This window comes from Lepisosteus oculatus, unplaced genomic scaffold (assembly GCF_040954835.1).
Source record: "Lepisosteus oculatus isolate fLepOcu1 unplaced genomic scaffold, fLepOcu1.hap2 HAP2_SCAFFOLD_74, whole genome shotgun sequence".
In the NCBI taxonomy this organism is placed as follows: Eukaryota; Metazoa; Chordata; class Actinopteri; order Semionotiformes; family Lepisosteidae; genus Lepisosteus; species Lepisosteus oculatus.
This window is the reverse complement of record NW_027168298.1, coordinates 378,450-397,775: the sequence shown is the minus strand read 5'-3', so window position 1 is coordinate 397,775 and position 19,326 is coordinate 378,450. Positions and strand designations below refer to the sequence as shown.

Genomic DNA, 19,326 nt, shown 5'->3' with positions numbered 1-19,326 from the left:
AAACCGAAAAAGCCGTGGGTTTGCTTGCTGGTCTGAAGGATCTCTCTTCGAATCTCTATCATTTGTCAATGGAAGTAAAAGGCGCTGCAATCTCATACGTTCAGAATCAAACCCGCAGCTGTTGTTCGACTTTTTTTTCTTGACTAATTACAACTGAGTGTCGCATGAGCAGTTACATAAACTTGTCTGGTATATTTGAACACAAATGCCGTTCTTCAATTAAAACTAACAGTACATTGTCAGGGACATTCAGTTCTATACAAACGAGACAGACGAGAATATTTCTACCGTTCATGTGGACTACGTGTTGACTTACTGATCGGAATAATTGAAAAGTTCGGGCTCATAGCCGATGCAGTGCGTGCTAATTAGAACAACAGCAACGCTGAGCTCTCAGCACCGTACTGAGCCCAGGTGTTTTTCTGAAGCTGGCAGGTGCAGTTCATTTACATGAAGGAAATCTCTTACTGGGTACGATTACAATGCAGAAAGTAGCACAGACTGCTTAGGGAGTAGCCCGATGCGTTTAAAAATGACCCGAGCCAGGCAGGAGTCGAACCTGCAATCTCCTGATCCGTAGTCAGACGCGTTATCCATTGCGCCACTGGCCCTGGTGTGACACTACAGGACTGTAACCCAGTGAGATCAGCACTGCAACTAGTAAACTCGGATGGCAGGATTCAGAGTCCGGAGTGTGGACTGATGGCGCATGGAGGGTCCATATACTGTGGATCCCTCAGTGATCTTCCGCGTATTCAAACCGCCAGCGTGTGACTCCCCTGTCACCTGTCCTCTCTCCTCTGTGCAGCCGAGCCCGATTCACGGTAAAGTGAAAAAAAATATTCCCTCAACGTGAGATTTACTCTGGAGTGAGGATAGATGTTACCTTTTTATCATTGAACAGGATGTACAGTGCCTTGCGAAAGTATTCGGCCCCCTTGAACTTTTCAACCTTTTGCCACATTTCAGGCTTCAAACATAAAGATATAAATTTTTTATTTTATGTGAAGAATCACCAACAAGTGGGACACAATTGTGAAGTGGAACGAAATCTATTGGATTTTTGAAACTTTTTTAACTAATAAAAAAATGAAAAGTGGGGCGTGCAAAATTATTCGGCCCCTTTACTTTCAGTGCAGCAAACTCACTCCAGAAGTTCAGCGAGGATCTCTGAATGATCCAATGTTGTCCTAAATGACTGATGGTGATAAATAGAATCCACCTGTGTGTAATCAAGTCTCTGTATAAATGCACCTGCTCTGTGATAGTCTCAAGGTTCTGTTGAAAGCGCAGAGAGCATCATGAAGACCAAGGAACACACCAGGCAGGTCCGTAATACTGTTGTGGAGAAGTTTAAAGCCGGATTTGGATACAAAAAGATTTCCCAAGCTTCAAACATCCCAAGGAGCACTGTGCAAGCGATCATCTTGAAATGGAAGGAGTATCAGACCACTGCAAATCTACCAAGACCTGGCCGTCCCTCTAAACTTTCAGCTCAGACAAGGAGAAGACTGATCAGAGATGCAGCCAAGAGGCCCATGATCACTCTGGATGAACTGCAGAGAACTACAGCTGAGGTGGGAGAGTCTGTCCATAGGACAACAATCAGTCTTACACTGCACAAATCTGGCCTTTATGGAAGAGTGGCAAGAAGAAAGCCATTTCTCAAAGATATCCATAAAAAGTCTCGTCTAAAGTTTGCCACAAGCCACCTGGGAGACACCCCAAACATGTGGAAGAAGGTGCTCTGGTCAGATGAAACCAAAATCAAACTTTTTGGCCACAATGCAAAACGATATGTTTGGCTTAAAAGCAACACAGCTCATCACCCTCAACACACCATCCCCACTGTCAAACATGGTGGTGGCAGCATCATGGTTTGGGCCTGCTTTTCTTCAGCAGGGACAGGGAAGATGGTTAAAATTGAGGGGAAGATGGATGCAGCCAAATACAGGACCATTCTGGATGAAAACCTGTTGGAGTCTGCAAAAGACCTGAAACTGGGACGGAGATTTATCTTCCAACAAGACAATGATCCCAAACATACAGCAAAATCTACAAAGGAATGGTTCACAAATAAACGTATCCAGGTGTTTGAATGGCCAAGTCAAAGTCCAGACCTGAATCCATTCGAGAATCTGTGGAAAGAGCTGAAAACTGCTGTTCACAAACGCTCTCCATCCAACCTCACTGAGCTCGAGCTGTTTTGCAAGGAAGAATGGGCAAGAATTTCAGTCTCTCGATGTGCAAAACTGATAGAGACATACCCCAAGCGACTTGCAGCTGTAATCGCAGCAAAAGGTGGCTCTACAAAGTATTAACGCAAGGGGGCCGAATAATTTTGCACGCCCCACTTTTCATTTTTTTATTAGTTAAAAAAGTTTCAAAAATCCAATAGATTTCGTTCCACTTCACAATTGTGTCCCACTTGTTGGTGATTCTTCACATAAAATAAAAAAATTATATATTTATGTTTGAAGCCTGAAATGTGGCAAAAGGTTGAAAAGTTCAAGGGGGCCGAATACTTTCGCAAGGCACTGTATGTGATGTGGCGACTAGGTTCAATTTTGTATCCTGTTTAAAAGATTAAGGACTGGGGTGAGTGTGATTTACCAGCCTTTCAGCTAAGAACCCGACGTGCGCACCGTTTAAGCTGCATAGACTCGGTCGTTTAACTCTTCTCCATTAGCAGGGTTAAGGTTAAAGAAAAGAAACATTGCTGACTTCTTTTTTTTTTGCCAGCTGCTAGTGCTGATTAGCAAGGTTTGTATTTCATGTTTTGCAAGTTGCATCCATTTTAAGAAAAACAAGTCGTGTTAAAGACAGGAAATGAATACTTGCATTTAATTAAGTCTAGCGGTTGTCTGCTGGGATTCAGACCCAGGGTCTCCTGTTTACTAGACAGGTGCTTTAACCAACTAAGCCACAGCGCCCCGAGAGCGCTGTCCTTTTGCAGCCACTTGGACACACCACTCAGACACATCTGCATTCGGTGTGTGCTCCGCCTGCTCGCTGAGCAAGTTGCCATCTTTACATACAATAGCAACATCGACACCAAGAGAAAGGATGACAAATGGCTTTTATCTGGAACTTTTCATGTCCAAGGAGCTCAATGTGCTTTCTGTGTACAACAGGGCCACTGAACTCCACACTGGCCACTGAACCACAGCAGTGGCTTGCTGGCTTGACATCTCCCAAGGAAAATGTTGAAATCGCATGTGGAACAGGAAAATGACCCTCGAGTACGAGGAAAAAAAAGAAAAAGATCATCTGGAGCGCGCCAACTCAGTTGGGACAGCCCAGTTCTGTTGATGAGGTGGCTGAGTGGTTAAGGCGATGGCTTGTTAATCCATTGTGCTCTGCATGTATGGGTTCGAATCTCACTCTTGTCGGTTTCCATGTCTGACATGTGTGCCCATTTGATGTTGGCCCTCCTGTCGTTTGCTCCAGAACTAGAGCCATACATTTTCTAGCGGTGGCTGAACATGGTATAGTAGGCTAACATCGGTATCGAGCAGTGACAGTAACAGTATTTACGTGCCGCTGCTGCCAAGTGGCTCTGGGTTGAGACCGCGTTTTCACTTACTTGCAACGCAAACGGAGAAAGCGATTTTTGACAGTCTCTTGAGAGACTGCGCTAGGTGTTTAGGGATAGACTTTGTCAGTTCCCCCTGGGATGATGGCCTCTCAAATAGTTTGTGATTCCTCTAGACGTTTATACAGTAGAAGCCTGCTTCGTGGCTTAAATCCAAGCTAAGGAAACGAGTTAGAGGTCTGATGCAGAACTGCGAATTCAATGAACGGGAACACTACAGTACATTGCACTGTATGTGTGAGGAAAGCTGCCCCCTTCTGTCCCTTGTCGACCGAACAGAGGACTGTAAAGGATACCGCCAAGAAACTTTAGGATTCTGGTTGGAATACAGCTCCAAAGAAGCCCCTTTGGGTGTTATGTCATCAAAAAGTAAGAACAGCGAATCTCCCTTTGATCAAAAGCGCAACAGAACTGTTTTCCGTGGAGCAGCTTTCAAACCCGTAGACCTGTTTTATTTGTAGGGCAGGGCGCATTCCCAAACGCGAATCTCCTGTTTTAGAAATGCTTTGGGCGGCGTGAAGTGAAAATAAGAAATGGGCTCCAGATGCACATGGAAGCAATCAAGTGTTTCATCCGAGCTGTTTCAAAGACTGCTCAAGAGCTTTCCTTTCACAGAGGTGCAACGATTAATGATGGGGGTGCACCCTTCAATGCGCCTTCCCAGTGGGCATTGATTCGTCGAATATACGTATATTTACGGCGAAAATACGGCTATACGTATATATACGTCGCCTCGACGTATAATCAACGTCGAATTGCAACTGTAAAATCGACGACATGAATAAACGCATATATAACATCAAAAACACATCTAACACAGTGCCTGAGGCTTTTTACTGTATGTATCGTGTGTGCCGCAACTAGGAGTATACGGCACTCTGCACAGTGTACGAAGTAAATTATTTTCGCAGTAATTAATTTATTATATTTACTATATTTATTATACATGTGTAAATTAATTACTGCGAAAATAATTTACTTTGTACACTGTGCAGAGATTCTAGACGAATTGCAGACCACATTTAGACGTCTAAGGTATGCGTTTAATAGATGCAGCCATTCAAAATGCGCGGTAAAAACCTGCGGTACAGTAACCTACCCACATGCCACCGCGGGGCACCGGAGGGTACCGCAGGGCAAGTGATTGGCTGGCCAAAATGACCGACAGGGGCACTCGTGGTGCATTGGTTGGTAGTGCAAAGATTTAATCATTTAATGTCTTTACTGTGCACATTTTAATCCGCTTAGTTTTGAATATTTATATGGATTTTACCACTAAAGGGAAATTTTAGTAGCTGAGCATAAAAAGAAGAGGAGCATAACGCATCTGAAGGTCATAAACGATATTAATTTAGGAACATAAACATTACTGTATGTATGTAAACTGTACTGTGTATGGCTGGTCTTGGTAGTTTAAAGAAAAAATACACACCAGTCTTCCATTTCTCCCTAAACATTTTAAGCATGAAAGTTTTATGAAACGGTACCCAAATATGCGATTGCTGTATAGAATGAATTTTAATGTAAAAAAAATATTTAACACGAACATTAAGCTGTTTACATCTTCCGGCTGAGAACAGTCACCCGTTGCTACCCAACGCAGAAACACAGCCACTAACTAGCAAAGAGAGGACATTACCTAGCCAATATGATAAAGAAATAAATTATTATTTTGTTTATTTCTTTTGCACATTTATTTGAACATTTCCATCGATTGTACAAGCACTTGGAAACTGTCCAATCCCTAGTTCATCAGGCATTTTCTTTTAAGCTGCGGGCATTCTCCTGGTCTGGCGCCGGTCTGTGTCTTCCAGGATATAATGCCAGCGAACTCTTGTTTTTATGTCCACTATAACAGACAATCTCCTTTGCTTTTAACCGAGCGTTTAATAATTTCCTAAAATGAAAATGATTGACTTTATTTCCCTCACGGGATCAATAAAAGTATCTATCATCTATCTAAACTATGGGACAGAATTCTGGGGTCTCCCCATACCAGAGATTATGGTAGGGCTTCAGAATGGTGATTGGCTGACACCACCTGACACCCCTCTGATTGGAGAAAAAAGACGTGCTGGTTTGCTATACATACTGTACAAGGAAGAGGATTTCTTTCTATTCGAAACGTGTATTTTAAAAGTTTAAGAAGTAAAAACCTTACAGCGTACACAGATTTCTAAACTGATCAGGATCGTTATCTTTGTCTTATGCATAATAATGTTCACCGCTCTGTCCAGCAAATTAATAATAAACTTTATTTTATATAGCTTTTTAAACGAATAAGTAATTAGATTGCTCATAAACCTAATCACTTGCTTTTTCTTTTTATTTAGGCTCAGATTTCAACTATAGATCATATTATTAATAACCATAATAACAACCAACCAACAAAAACAACCATATAAACATAATACCAACCAAAAACATAGATAACAACCACAATACAAAATCAAATAATCAAACCATTTTACTCTCGCAAAGTCCTCCAATTATCATAATCCCGCCCCTTATGCAAAACCAAACCTTCCTCCTATCCCAGTTTATCCTGTTTATCATAAACAAAATCCACCTCAATTTTCAACATAAAGCATTACACAAAATCAATACCTCAACACTCCATACTCAACAACGATAATTCACAAGCAGCCAGAACATGTAACTACACATTCCCAAACAGACCTAATTTCCATAACCCCGCCCCTTATGCAAAACCAACATCCCTCCCCTGTTCTCTCTCTCCCCTGGCGGTTGTAATTGTTTTTATTTTCAAATAAATTTTAGCAAAGTCATGTATTTTAAAAATCTTAAGATTTTTATATTTATGTCTTTATTTAGTGGTTTCATTAGTGACAAAGGCTAAACTTTCTTGGAAAAATGTCTTTTATGTAAACCATGTTTGCTATTAATTCATTCAGGGCTAAAATATGTTCATTGTCTTCTAATGAAAGAAGGGTTCCTTTTGCCGTAGTCGGGAGCCTAGCCTTTAACTAGTAAGTACTGTATTTACTGGGTTTTTGAGGGGGGGGGGGTGTCTTTCGCTGGAAATCTCGCCTCCTACTTTGAAAATACCCGTGTCACCGGTTCAATTCGTCACAGCCAGCACTCCTGCAGAGAGGGGGGTTGTACTTGCAGTGTATACAGTACACGCGTTATGCTCTTCGTTAATGTCTGTGAAGTTTTATTTAATCTCTGAGCCATACTGATTCTTTTGGAAGCCAGTTTCCGCCAGGGAGTAAAAAACAAAAAACAATATGGTATTCTCTCCAATGCAGTGCAGTTAAAAACATACCTCTGATGCTGCTCCTAAATGAATATCGTTTATGACCATCAGAAGCTTTATGCTCCTTTTCTTTTTTCCAGTGGATTGAACAGGGAGAGGCATTTCATGATGTACTTTTCACTGATGAAACAACAGTGGCTCTGGAACAGTTTTCAACCAAGTCGTTTTATAAAAAGGGGAGATATGTACACGTTACTCAAGCTAAAAGTTTAGCCTTTGTCACTAATGTAACCACTAAATAAAGACATATAGAAATCCCTACGTTACAGACTGTATATGGCTGGTATTGGTAGTTTAAAGAAAAAATACACACCAGTATTCCACTTTCTCCCTAAACATTTTAAGCATCAGAGTCTTACATGTGGTTATTTCGAAAACGTTTGTACGTGCTCCTTCTTACCATGTTACTGTTTACTGTTACTGACCATATTAAGTTTAAGTGCCTGTGGGCACTTTTCCTGTCCGTGGGGGGTGGACCGTCTTTCATTAGAAGGTTAGTCTGTTCTACTCTGAGAATGTAGAGGGGGTGGAAAGTGCCCGCGGTCATTTAATTAGTATTAAAATCTTAGTTATCTTTCTAGTTCACAGGTTTGCATGCATAATTTAATTTTGAAAGCCACTGAGACATCAGGTACTACTGTTGTATTTATGAAAAAGAAACAAAACAACTGTGCCATCCTACTCCTTAGTTAATACATTTTATTATTCATAAACAGTTAACATTGTTAGCAAAATATTTTGAATTATATTTAACCCTATTTTTTCTTTAGTTTTGTATTTAACTTATTATATGATAGTCAGACTTAATGTATATTAATGTATATTTGAACAATGAAAATATATTTTTACAAGATTTTACATTAAGCACTTAAAATTAATATGGTTAATAATAGTAAACTGTAACATGCTGTAACAAGATCGGTTAAACTGCGAAGAAAATCCTTTCAGAGAAAATGTTTCAGGTGTGAAGAACAAACCTGTTCCCACACACCCTGCCCCCACCACCATTAGAATATACACAAACATTTTAGCGTTTCATTCTGAGCAGAAGACCCTCACACCTGAAGAGTGCTGGCTGTGACGAATTAAACCGGTTTTACAGGTTTCAATCACAGACCATGTGACATGGGACTCAGTAAAGTAACACACAGCGCCACTGGATTTGATAATACTGTACCTAACCAAAATCCGCAATATGGAAACAGAACCTGTGTAATTGTTGATAGATGATGTAATCGTAACATTTTTTCAAGACGAACTACAACATTTAAAAAATGACTTGTATGTACTTGATATCTCTAATCAATCCACGGGTTCCAGCACAAAACGAAACTAAAACGCATACCGTTTCGCGCTTCTTATTAGTTGCTCAAAAGTAATTTGACCGTATGAAATGCATAATATAAACCTAGAAACATATACGTGAGCAGTACTTAAGCACTGTAGTATCGGTGTTAAGACATACCTCTCAAATACTGTAAATCAAGTTAAAAATATCTCAAGACCGATTCTGGTCGTAATGAAACCATGTTTCGTGTATGTTTTCTTTTTCATCTTGAAATAACTCATTTCTAAATACCTTTTTCACTGTTAACATCTTGTAGCAACTTTGTGACAAAATATACACTCTGACAGTTCATCCTGCTACCAACATTAAATAAAACAAATCTTAAGATTTCTATATTTATGTCTTTATTTAGTGGTTTCATTTGAAACTTACAATGTTTAGGGAGAAATGGAATACTGGTGTGTATTTTTTTCTTTAAAGTACCGAGACCAGCCATATACTGTATGTTTATGTTAAGATTTCCCTTCAGTGGTAAAATTAGATATGAATATTCAATACTTAAACGGGCACAGTTAAGACATTAAATATACATATACATATTGTATACAGTACAGTTTGCATACGGTAATATGTTTATGTTACGCGATTAAAAAAAAAATAAATAAAACTGAAAGGTCCAGCACCAGCTGGATTCGAACACACACCCTGCCAGTTGGTAGTCACACACCTAGACCAGTAGACTACAAGACAGCTCGCATTAACAGGCAGGCGAAACAGCCCTACACAAACCTGCCGCAGTACACGGATATAATCATACCGTTATTAAATTCTTGAGATACGCAATTCCATATTATATTCCCTTTTAATCAAATTCTAAAAGTATGCTTGTTGACTCCGGTATCACGTTAGTTAAAGACTTCGAAGCTTACAATGTTTAGGGAGAAATGGAATACTGGTGTGTATTTTTTTCTTTTCATGATAGGTGTCGCATTTTAAATCATTTTCGTAGTTAGAAATTATGAAACGCCCTGTTAAAAGCAAGGAAGTTTTTATGCCCGTTGAAGTAAAACAAAATGCCTGACAAAGTATGGCTTGGACAGATTCCAAGTGCTTGTACAAATGTGCTAAAGAAATTATACTTTGAGTATACAGCTTGTCCAAAGTCATCCATTATTAATACTATTAGTAATATCTTCAGTAAAGGCTTTGATGCATAAATATTTCTGATAAAGGTAGGTTGTGTACTTTTGTCCAACTGAGCAATCTTGCTTTCATAAAATATACCAACATTTTAATGACTGATGATTAACATGCTGTAATACACAGTTCAAAATTAAAGGCGGTTTTACAAGGCGACGCCGGATAGTTAGTCACGTGACACACGTGAACCGCGTGATACCCCGGTTGGCGTGTCGCGGACTGCCGCGAAATACCTCACCCATTTTGAATGGCTGCATCTGTATCGTGTGTGCCGCAACTAGGAGTATACGGCACTCTGCACAGTGTACGAAGTAAATTATTTTCGCAGTAATTAATTTATTATATTTACTATATTTATTATACACATGTAAATTAATTACTGCGAAAATAATTTACTTCGTACACTGTGCAGAGATTCTAGACGAATTGCAGACCACATTTAGACGTCTAAGGTATGCGTTTAATAGACGAATATTATACGTCTTTTGCCCACTGTGCTGCCCTCTTGATTTCGGATTTAATTTCTTTATTACAGGGGCGCTTTTATGAAGACAGAGTCATGTTCAGGTACTTTGCCTGATGGAGGAAGCTCATTTCGGACTCTGTGATCTGCTCACCTGTGTAGCGGCGAGGCTTATTAATAAGGCAGAATTAAGTGTTTCTGAGCTTTCCCAAATTAGGCCTCATTTCTCTGTTCATCTCTGTGGTGCAGCCACAGAGAAAGAATTCATGCAAGCTGATTTAAGATGTTTTCTTGTGATAAGAAACCAGCTCCCAAAGGGGGATGCACTTAGCTAAGCCTGGCTATCATGATCAATGGTCATCCATTGGCGCCTATCTGTCTAGGGAGTGCGAGTTGGACATCTGGATTGCATTCCTAAGTGTCAGGAGTAAGTGACTCATATCTCACCTTGATCAACCAATCAGGGACTGGTAGGGCCGAGTAACCCACGTGGGACTCTGATGCCCATGGAACTTTCAGCCAATCAATGAGCTGAAGTTCCTCCAGGTAAAAACAGGCAACACAGAGATTCAACAAGATTCAGAAGGGATTCTGGAGAGGATTCTGTGGACTGTTCTAAAGGGAATTCAAAGGAGAATTCCAGGGCAGGACGGCCCAGGAGCAGAAGGCTCCCAAGGGCAGGACATCCTCGCAGCGCGCCTCCTGACCATCCTGAGACTCAGCCCGGACAACCACGGAACGGCCAGTGTGTCCGAGTGCCAGAACTTTCCTTTGTTCTAAGAGTCTAGAGTGGAGGTTGCCAGAGAGTAACCAGCAGCAGGCCTCGTGAACAGGTCGGAACTGTGGACAGCTGAATCACTATTCAGAACTAGCTCTTCATTAGGAACGAACCGGTCCTCTTCCTGACTTGCTGGGACCCACAGTCATCTTTTCTCCTGTGCACAAACTTTGCTAGTTAAAGCCAACACTAACTAGCCGGTCAGTGAGCATCAGCAGCGCACCGTCGCAAGCCGCACAGCACATCCTGGCACCGAGCCAGAGAGCGCGGATTGGACAGCAACAGCCTGCAACTGTTTCTTTGTGCCCGCAGGAGATCTGAATCCCCAAAGATTGGATGAGTATTCAACTTCAATGCATTACAGCTCAAGAATTCAATTGTTATCCCAACCAGTTGATATCAATTTAATTCCTAAGAGTTATGTACTTGTTTCGAGTATCTAATGTAGAAGTTATAACCAAGTTCATTTATGAAACGGTCTTAATGAATGATATACTGAACGTATGTCCTCTTGATATATGTAACACTTCGTAACTGATTGAATATATATCTTTTGTATTCTGATAACCCTCTCGATAAGATCTGTTAGTTTAAGGCATATTCTATGTATTAATAAATGTATCCTCGTGTATTAGCACCTGTGTGTGTGCGTTGTTTGAGTTATGTCGCATGGTTGGACTCTAGAGCCATCAAAAGAATCAACTTTGTGATTTACTGCTACAATTAATAATTGTCTCAGTAAATGCCCAAACCCTACAGAACTGGTGCCTTCAGAGAGCCACTAACATTACATATTTGGCGTCCCTGAAACGGCTATGAATCACTACACCTGTAAAGGTCTGCTGTACTACTACAAGAGAGAAGTAGAGTCTGGAAGAAGGGACAATTTTATGATGCTTTGGAAGATAAAGTTTTTTTTTTTCTTTGAAATCGAAATGAATCAGAATATCAGTGCAAAAGACAAACTCTTGGTTTGGTTTAAAGAGATATGGTTTTAAAACAGACAAAATGTAGAAAACAGGTGTTTCTCACTTTTGGAAAAGAATGGACCGGGGGTAATATTTTACTAGTTGTAGTGCTGATTTCACTGGGTTACAGTCCTGCAGTATCACACTGGATAACGCGTCTGACTAGAGATCAGGAGATTGTAGGTTCGACTCCTGCCTGGCTCGGGTTGTTTTTAAATGCATCGGGCTACTCCCTAAGTAGTCTGTTCTACTTACTGCATTGTAATAGTACCCAGTAAGAGATTTCCTTCATGTAAATGAACTGCACCTGACAGCTTTAGAAAAACACCTGGGCTCAGTACGGTGCTGAGAGCTCAGCTTTGCTGTTCTAATTAGCACGCACTGCATCGGCTATGAACCCGAACTTTTCAATTATTCCGATCAGTAAGTCAACACGTAGTCCACATGAAAGGTAGAAATATTCTCTTGTCTGTCTCTTGTTTGTATAGAACTGAATGTCCCTGACAATGTACTGTTAGTTTTAATTGAAGAACGGCATTTGTGTTCAAATATACCAGACAAGTTTACGTAACTGCTCATGCGACACTCAGTTGTAATTAGTCAAGCAATAAAGTCGAACAACAGCTGCGGGTTTGATTCTGAACGTATGAAATTGCAGCGCCTTTTACTTCGATTGACAAATGATAGAGATTCGAAGAGAGATCCTTCAGACCAGCAAGCAAACCCACGGCTATTTCGGTTTTCTATCTAGGCAACGTTGGTGTCTGCGATAGCATACATGAAAGCGTGATGCAATTTCTGTGGCTACATTTGTTGCACGTCATGCACAGTAAGAGTGTTTCTAACACCAAATAAAAAGTCAACAATTAGCGATCACGCCTTCTCCTCAGTTAACCCACTGAAACCCTTGCTGTTAACAGTTCTTTACTGCGTGCTTTAAGAGCACCTACACATCGTGTCGGTTCTTACAGCTTTATTCATTAGGTTTTCAAAGGCATAAGTAGAGCACCAGAGGTGCGAACGCAAAATGTGTGGTTATCTGAAGAATTGCTTTCCATGGCAGCGGGGCCAAGCGATTTAGCGTTTTTATAGTACCAGGAAAGGAGAAGCGGCACTCCGCATCTGCCGCGAAGGCACAAGGTGACGTGCGGTAGACGCCGGAGTCGGCAGGTTTCGAACCTGCGCGGGGAAGCCCCAACGCATTTCGAGCCCATCGCCTTAACCACTCGAGCACGACAAATGCGAGCTCCCCGCCGCCGCATTCCTCCTATAATCAAACACGGACTGCGAGGTGGCTGCGGAAACCTTTTTAAAGTTGCTCTCCGTTAAAAAAAATACCTTTCACAAGATTCGTGCCGGCAGACAGACACGCCTCAGAGGGTTTAAGGCTGGCTTCACGTTCAAATGATAAAGTCCCCCAGTCCGGATGTCAAAATGCAACTTTGGCAGACAGAAAAAACATCAACGAACCAAAAATGTGGACAAGGATTTTACAAGCTGCACCACACTGCACTTTCAAAAGCATTTACATTCGTGTTAGACGCAGGAATTGCCTTTGATTTGCGCGCTTACGAACGCCATGGAAAACGAAACAAAACTAAAGCCCTCAGCTCCTGCACTTGATTATAATCCCGTTACGTGTCGAAGCAGGAATTTAAGTCATCCTACCACTGCAACACGGGGAATAGAGGGAAATGAGCACAAGCTACGAATTGTCTCTAATCAGTCCCTACAGTTGTAGGACGCCTGGAAGCGTGCACCCCCATCATTAATCTTTGCGCATCTGTGCAAGGTAAACTCTGGAGCAGTCTCTGAAACGGCTCAAAGGAAACACGTGATTGATTCCATGTGCATCTGGGGTTCATTTCTTATTTACATTTAATTCAAGGGAAAGGCTTGGGTCAGTTTCAGACGGCCTCCAACAGCGAGATTCAAGCGCCCCACCTTCAGCCCAATCTGCGCCGCCAGAACGCCAACGGCTCCTCTGGTCTCCGGGGTGCGGTTGTGACCCCGTAACCTAAAGTGTTGGTGGCAGACAAATGGAGACTAACAGGTGATGTCCTAGGACATGACTACATTGTGACACTCGGTGGGGATGGAGACCATTGCTTGGAAAAGAGTGCGAGGCCCCTTTAGAAAAACATTTTGTTAACAGGCATTCTGCCTCAGCCTAAACACCTATAGCTTGCAAAGCGCATGCTATTAGACAGGCACCTCTGCAAGACCTTAAGAGTCTCTTAAACTAGTGATAGTAAGGTGTTCCCAATGGGCGATGTCCATGTGGTCTTTAGCAAACTTGAGAGGGGCAGTGGTGGTTTTTTTTGGGGGGAGAGCAGTGGTTTCCTCCGTGGTGACCTCGCATGATCACCGCTCCTGTTCAGATTTCTTCTTATGGTGGACTCATGAACACAGACGTAAGACAAAGTAAACCACCTGTTTGCTAGATCCCATCCCCACTCAGCTAGTCAAAGATTCCCTCGAAGGACTGGCAGGACCTATAATTAGTATGATGAATGCATCGCTTGCGTCAGGCGTCGTACATGATCAATTTAAGGTAGCGGTTGTTAGACCGCTCCTTAAGAAGTCAAATTTGGATCCACAAGTTCTTAACAACTACAGGCCTGTCTCAAAGGTCCCATTTCAATCTAAAAGTCTTGAAAGAATAGTTGTTGCCCAACATCAAATGGATTCAAATAATATACTTGAGAAATTTCAGTCTGGTTTCTGAAACTGCATTAACAAGAGTCGTAAATTATATTCTCTTAGCTACTGATGCGGGGAATGCAACAGTGCTAGGTTGCAACGGTGCTAGGAATGCAAACTTTAGGTTGCGCTTCTTCATGCTGCATCATTGGCATGAGTGGAGCTTTTTAAACGTCTGTACTTACTGCGCCCCATAAGAAATCGTTTGTCCCTGTTCAAAAGAGATTGTGCGATGTCCTGCAGCGTTCGCAAAGCAAACCTTTGACAGTTTGAATAGAGGAATTTATTCTGCTTCCTGTGCGTGCAGTAGTTACAAACTTGAACGTCTTTACACGATCTCCTGCAGTTTTCAGTGGGCAGGCTTGGTCAGATGGCTTGGAAAAACGCACTGTGTTTCGGCTCGGGAAACATCATGAGCAGTGTCCTGCATGTTTTCTGTGTATAGCTGTCTTTTAACGCATACAGAATTCATTCGAAATCATTGATTTCTCCAATTAACAAGGATCCCTTAAATGATGAGTCAAAGTAACATCTAATCGGATTAGTTTCCTTAGAGCTGGTTCAGAGTTTGCTCAAGAGTTTACCTTTCACAGATGAGCAAAGAAGAATGTTGGGGGTGCACGCTTCAAGGCACCTTACAGCTGTAGGGAGTGATTCGAGACGATTCGTGGCGTGTGCTCGTTCCCATATACCATACGCACCGGCGTGCAGTGCTAGGATGACGTACAATACCGCTTGGGCACGTAACAGCGTTATATGCAAGTGCGGGACGTGAGGGTTTTCGTTTGTTCGTTTTGTTTTGCTCTGCTTTGCTTTGTTTTGCTTTCCATCGCGTTGGTAAGAGCATAAATAAAAAGGCGATTCCTGCGTCTACCACTAATGTAAGAGCTATTTCAAGTGCGACGTGGTGCGGCTTTTCAAATGCTTGTGGGCATTTCTCTGTTGTTGATTCTTTTTTTGTGTGTAACAAAGTGGCATTTTCATGTCCGGACGGGGAGACTTTATCATTCCGACATGAAGCCACCCTTAAGTCCTCTGAGGCGTGTCTGTCTGCAAGGCTTGTATTTTGGAAATGTTTTTTTGAAACGGAGAACGACTTTGAAATAGGCTTCCGCCGGCGCCTCGCGATCCAGGTAAGATTGTAGCAAGAACGCAGCGGCAGCGGGGCTTGCTGTAGTCGTGGCCGAGTGGTTAAGGCGATGGACTAGAAATCCATTGGGGTCTCCCCGCGCATGTTCGAATCCTGCCAACTACGTTGTCCGCCTCCAGTCGGTGTGTTCCTGCGCAAGCAAAGAAGCGCGCCTCTTTGCTGTTCCTGGTGGTTTTAAAACGCCCAATCGCTTGTACCCGCTGCCTTGAAATAAATTCTTCAGCATCCGCGAATGGCATTTTGCAGCTGGAAGCATATGTCGACGCTTTTTGCACAGAGCACCAAAAAAGCGTCTTTTTTGAAGGCCCAGACACTGAGCATTGGTGTTTCAGTGGTAGAATTCTTGCCTGCCACGCGGGAGGCTTGGGTTTGATTCCTGGCCAATGCAGTGGCTTTTGCAGTGAGCGGCTCCATCACTTGCATCCCCCTGCAACTCGCAACTGAAAACCCACTGAAGCTAAGCAGGTGTGAGCCAGGTCAGTACCCGGATGAGGGTAAGCTACAGGGAAAAACAAAGCTTCCAGCTGGAAGCGGTGTTAATGGTGCCGGCGGGGGGGCGCTCACCCTGAGGTCTGTGCGGGTCCCAATGTCCCAGCATAGTGACGGAGACGCTGTGTTGTAAAAGGGCGCTGTCTTTCGGATGAGATGTAAAATCGAGGTCACAGTGCTCTGTGGTCATTAAAAATGACCACCAAAACCTTTGACAAAAGCTCTTGGTAATTGATGGTCTTCAATAATGCTTCTCCTTTAGGTACATTTTAAATCAGCTGAAAAATGCTGTGAAATGGGGGGACACTTCAGGCCAGTGTAGGATTTGGGTTACAAGAACCATGAAACTGCACGAGAAAGCCCGTACACTGAATTACACGGCTTTCTATTCAAAGGAGGGCAAAAGAAATTCCCTGAGTTCGATTTTTTGCAGCACAGAGAGGACCACCGTCGTGAGGCCGGTTAGCTCAGTTGGTTAGAGCGTGGTGCTAATAACGCCAAGGTCATGGGTTCGATCCCCATACGGGCCATGTTCTTTTCTCCTCTCTTACCAAAGCTGTTAGGTTCCTTTCCATGGTGAGATGGGTTGTCATGCAACGCTGCCACATAGTGCCGACAGACAAGAGTGTTGCGGGAGAAGAGAAAAGTGTTTGAAGATTTAAGAGTGTCTTAGGTGGAGTCAAAATCAAGTGTCACAAATGCAAGTGGGAGGATTTCCAATGTTTAATATGGTAAAAATAAGCAGAAGTTATCTGCCGGTCATGGCACAGTCTGCCATGCTTTTGTCAGATACTGTAAAGTGGTGTCGAACTGGAGCCTCACCATTTGCATATGTGAGGCTCCAGTTATACATCGAGTGTCACATTAAATGACAAAAATGAAGAGAGTTAAAGCAGCTGGAGAGGTTTTCTTACAACTTTTGAGCTGACACAGTTTTGGAAAATGTTTCCTTCACGCTGCACTGTACAACATAGGCAGCCAAGAGTCTCCAAAACAAAACAGAATTGACAGATAGGAGAAAATTCCCACTCGTCCTGAAGTTCCCAAAATCCAGCACTGAGCGTAAACAAAGTGTCTAAGTAGCGTGGGAATGCTAACCCTAACCCTAGCTGGAGTTTGAGCAATCCAGCACTGAGCGTAAAAAGATGAGTCAAAGTAACGTCTAATCGGATTAGTTTCCTTAGAGCTGGTTCAGAGTTTGCTCAAGAGTTTACCCAGTGGGCATTGATTCGTCGAATATACGTATATTCACGGCGAAAATACGGCTATACGTATATATACGTCGCCTCGACGTATAATCAACGTCGAATTGCAACCGTAAAATCGACGACATTAATAAAAGCATATATAACGTCGAAAACACATCTAACACAGTGCCTGAGGCTTTTTACTGTATGTATCGTGTGTGCCACAACTAGGAGTATACGGCACTCTGCACAGTGTACGAAGTAAATTATTTTCGCAGTAATTAATTTACACGTGTATAATAAATATAGTAAATATAATAAATTAATTACTGCGAAAATAATTTTCTTCGTAAATCCTGCAATCCAGATGATTGGGGTATTGGTGCATGGCTACAGTCTGTGCTAGGAACATGGAGAGGGTCTCTGGTTCAATACATATTTGTGGGTCTGGTATTATTCGTTATGATCATATCGTTAATATCCTGTTTGAAAAACATGTGGACTAAAGCTGCTGCTTCTGTGCTAATTGTACGCCCTGAAGGGATCATGAAGGTCAAAAAATGATTTCATGGGAAAGGTTCTCTTATCTAGTGGCAGAACCTGATGGGTAGAACAATATAGCTTTAAGGGGGGTTACCCTTGGGAGTGATTCCCCTAGATGCAAATGATTATTGTGGTTTGTTTGTTCATAATAAGATGTTTTGCAGGAACGGAACAAAGAGAAATTTTACAACTTCAGCTAGAATTGTTCTACAAAACGTCACAGCTGAGGCAGGGGAACAATGTGTAGATTTTTCTAAGAGTTATTACCCAGTTGTTGACCAATCTGTTGACCAATGTTGACCAAAAAAGCCTAGGATTATGCTGGGCTCCAGCCCACAGGGATTTACCTGTGCTGTAAGAACTAATGAGTGAATAAGGAGACTGGATTCTGGTGAAAGACTTCAGGAAAAAGAAATGGTGTTCACTCAGGTGGAGGGGGCTGTACCAGGTGCTGCTGACCACTGCCACTGCTGTGAAGGTCACAGAAATGGTGCCCTGGATTCATGCTTCCCACTGTAAAAAGGTCACAAACGAACTGAACAAAGTGCAGGAGTGATGTCTCCACAAGGACAGATGGGGATAACCTGCTTGGGACTGATGTGCACAGCCTTTTTCCTTTTTATGTAGAAGCCTGTCACCACCCCAAAAGAGGAAGAATCTAAACACGAAGCCTCTTTGTATACAAACTGGCTGAATGAAACTGATAATGAGGGGGATATGAGTAATTTGTGGTATAAATTTATAAATCATACTGTAAAGTTAAAGAAATTTAATGCATCTTGTTATATATGTGCTTTAATGCCTCATTCTACAGCCTCACCCATGCGACTTTTTATGAAATGTACTCTTTTATTAATATCATGTTAGAAGGCTTAGACGCTATCAAACAAGAATTAAGGGGAGTTAGATTAATGGCACTTCAGAACAGGTTCGTGCTGGACCTTCAAAATGCAGCATCTGGAGGAGTCTATGCTTTAGTAGGAGACTCCTGTTGTACATATATTCCAGCTAATGACTATGATTACGGAAATCTTACGCTCGCTATTCAGCATTTAAAAGAACTAAAAGACAAGGTGAATAAAGAGAGAGGCATAAAAGATACACCGGCTTTTCTCTCCTGGTTAGAATCACTGTTTGGGCCAGGGGGAATGTTTTTCTTTTAAGTTACTAACACCGATTATAGGGGCTGTGATACTTGTCTTCCTGTTTTTATGTTGCTGTATGACATGTATTATTCCAATGCTTCGAAATATGGAAATATGGTACCTAGGGGGATAAACTGTTCATCCTTCCAGTCTGGAGAATTGGCAGCTGTCTGACGTCAGTAAGTGATCCTTAAAAAATTAATAGTTCCATGACAGTGTGCATCACCAGAAAATCAATTTCAATGCATTAAAACTCTTGTTATCCTTCTGATCATTGAAGTGTCATTGCCCCAGCACTGTATACTCTTACTTTTGACGCCTGTCTGAAGTTGGATCCATTTCTAAGAATGGTGACTCACATATCCTCATGCTCAACTTTGGCTCAACCACACAAACTATGAAGTTAATCATCTGCTTTTGCTCCAAGATTTGTTACTAGGCTCTCTCCTGGGGATCCTCGTGTTCAAACATTGCCCTTATTGTGGATGATCCATGACAGAATTCAGGGAATTCAGAATTCTGATACCTCAGCTCAGA

The 19,326-nt window shown here is 42.0% G+C and overlaps 2 non-coding genes across 2 annotated transcripts; one reads left to right on the top strand and one right to left on the bottom strand.

Annotated features, from left to right (window-relative positions):
- Positions 1-538: 538 nt before the first annotated feature.
- trnar-acg (transfer RNA arginine (anticodon ACG)) lies at positions 539-611 on the bottom strand. Its single transcript has one exon. It is a non-coding gene; the product is annotated as a tRNA-Arg (tRNA).
- A 15,759-nt stretch (positions 612-16,370) lies between these two features.
- trnai-aau (transfer RNA isoleucine (anticodon AAU)) lies at positions 16,371-16,444 on the top strand. The gene has a single exon. It is a non-coding gene; the product is annotated as a tRNA-Ile (tRNA).
- The last annotated feature ends 2,882 nt before the right edge of the window (positions 16,445-19,326 follow it).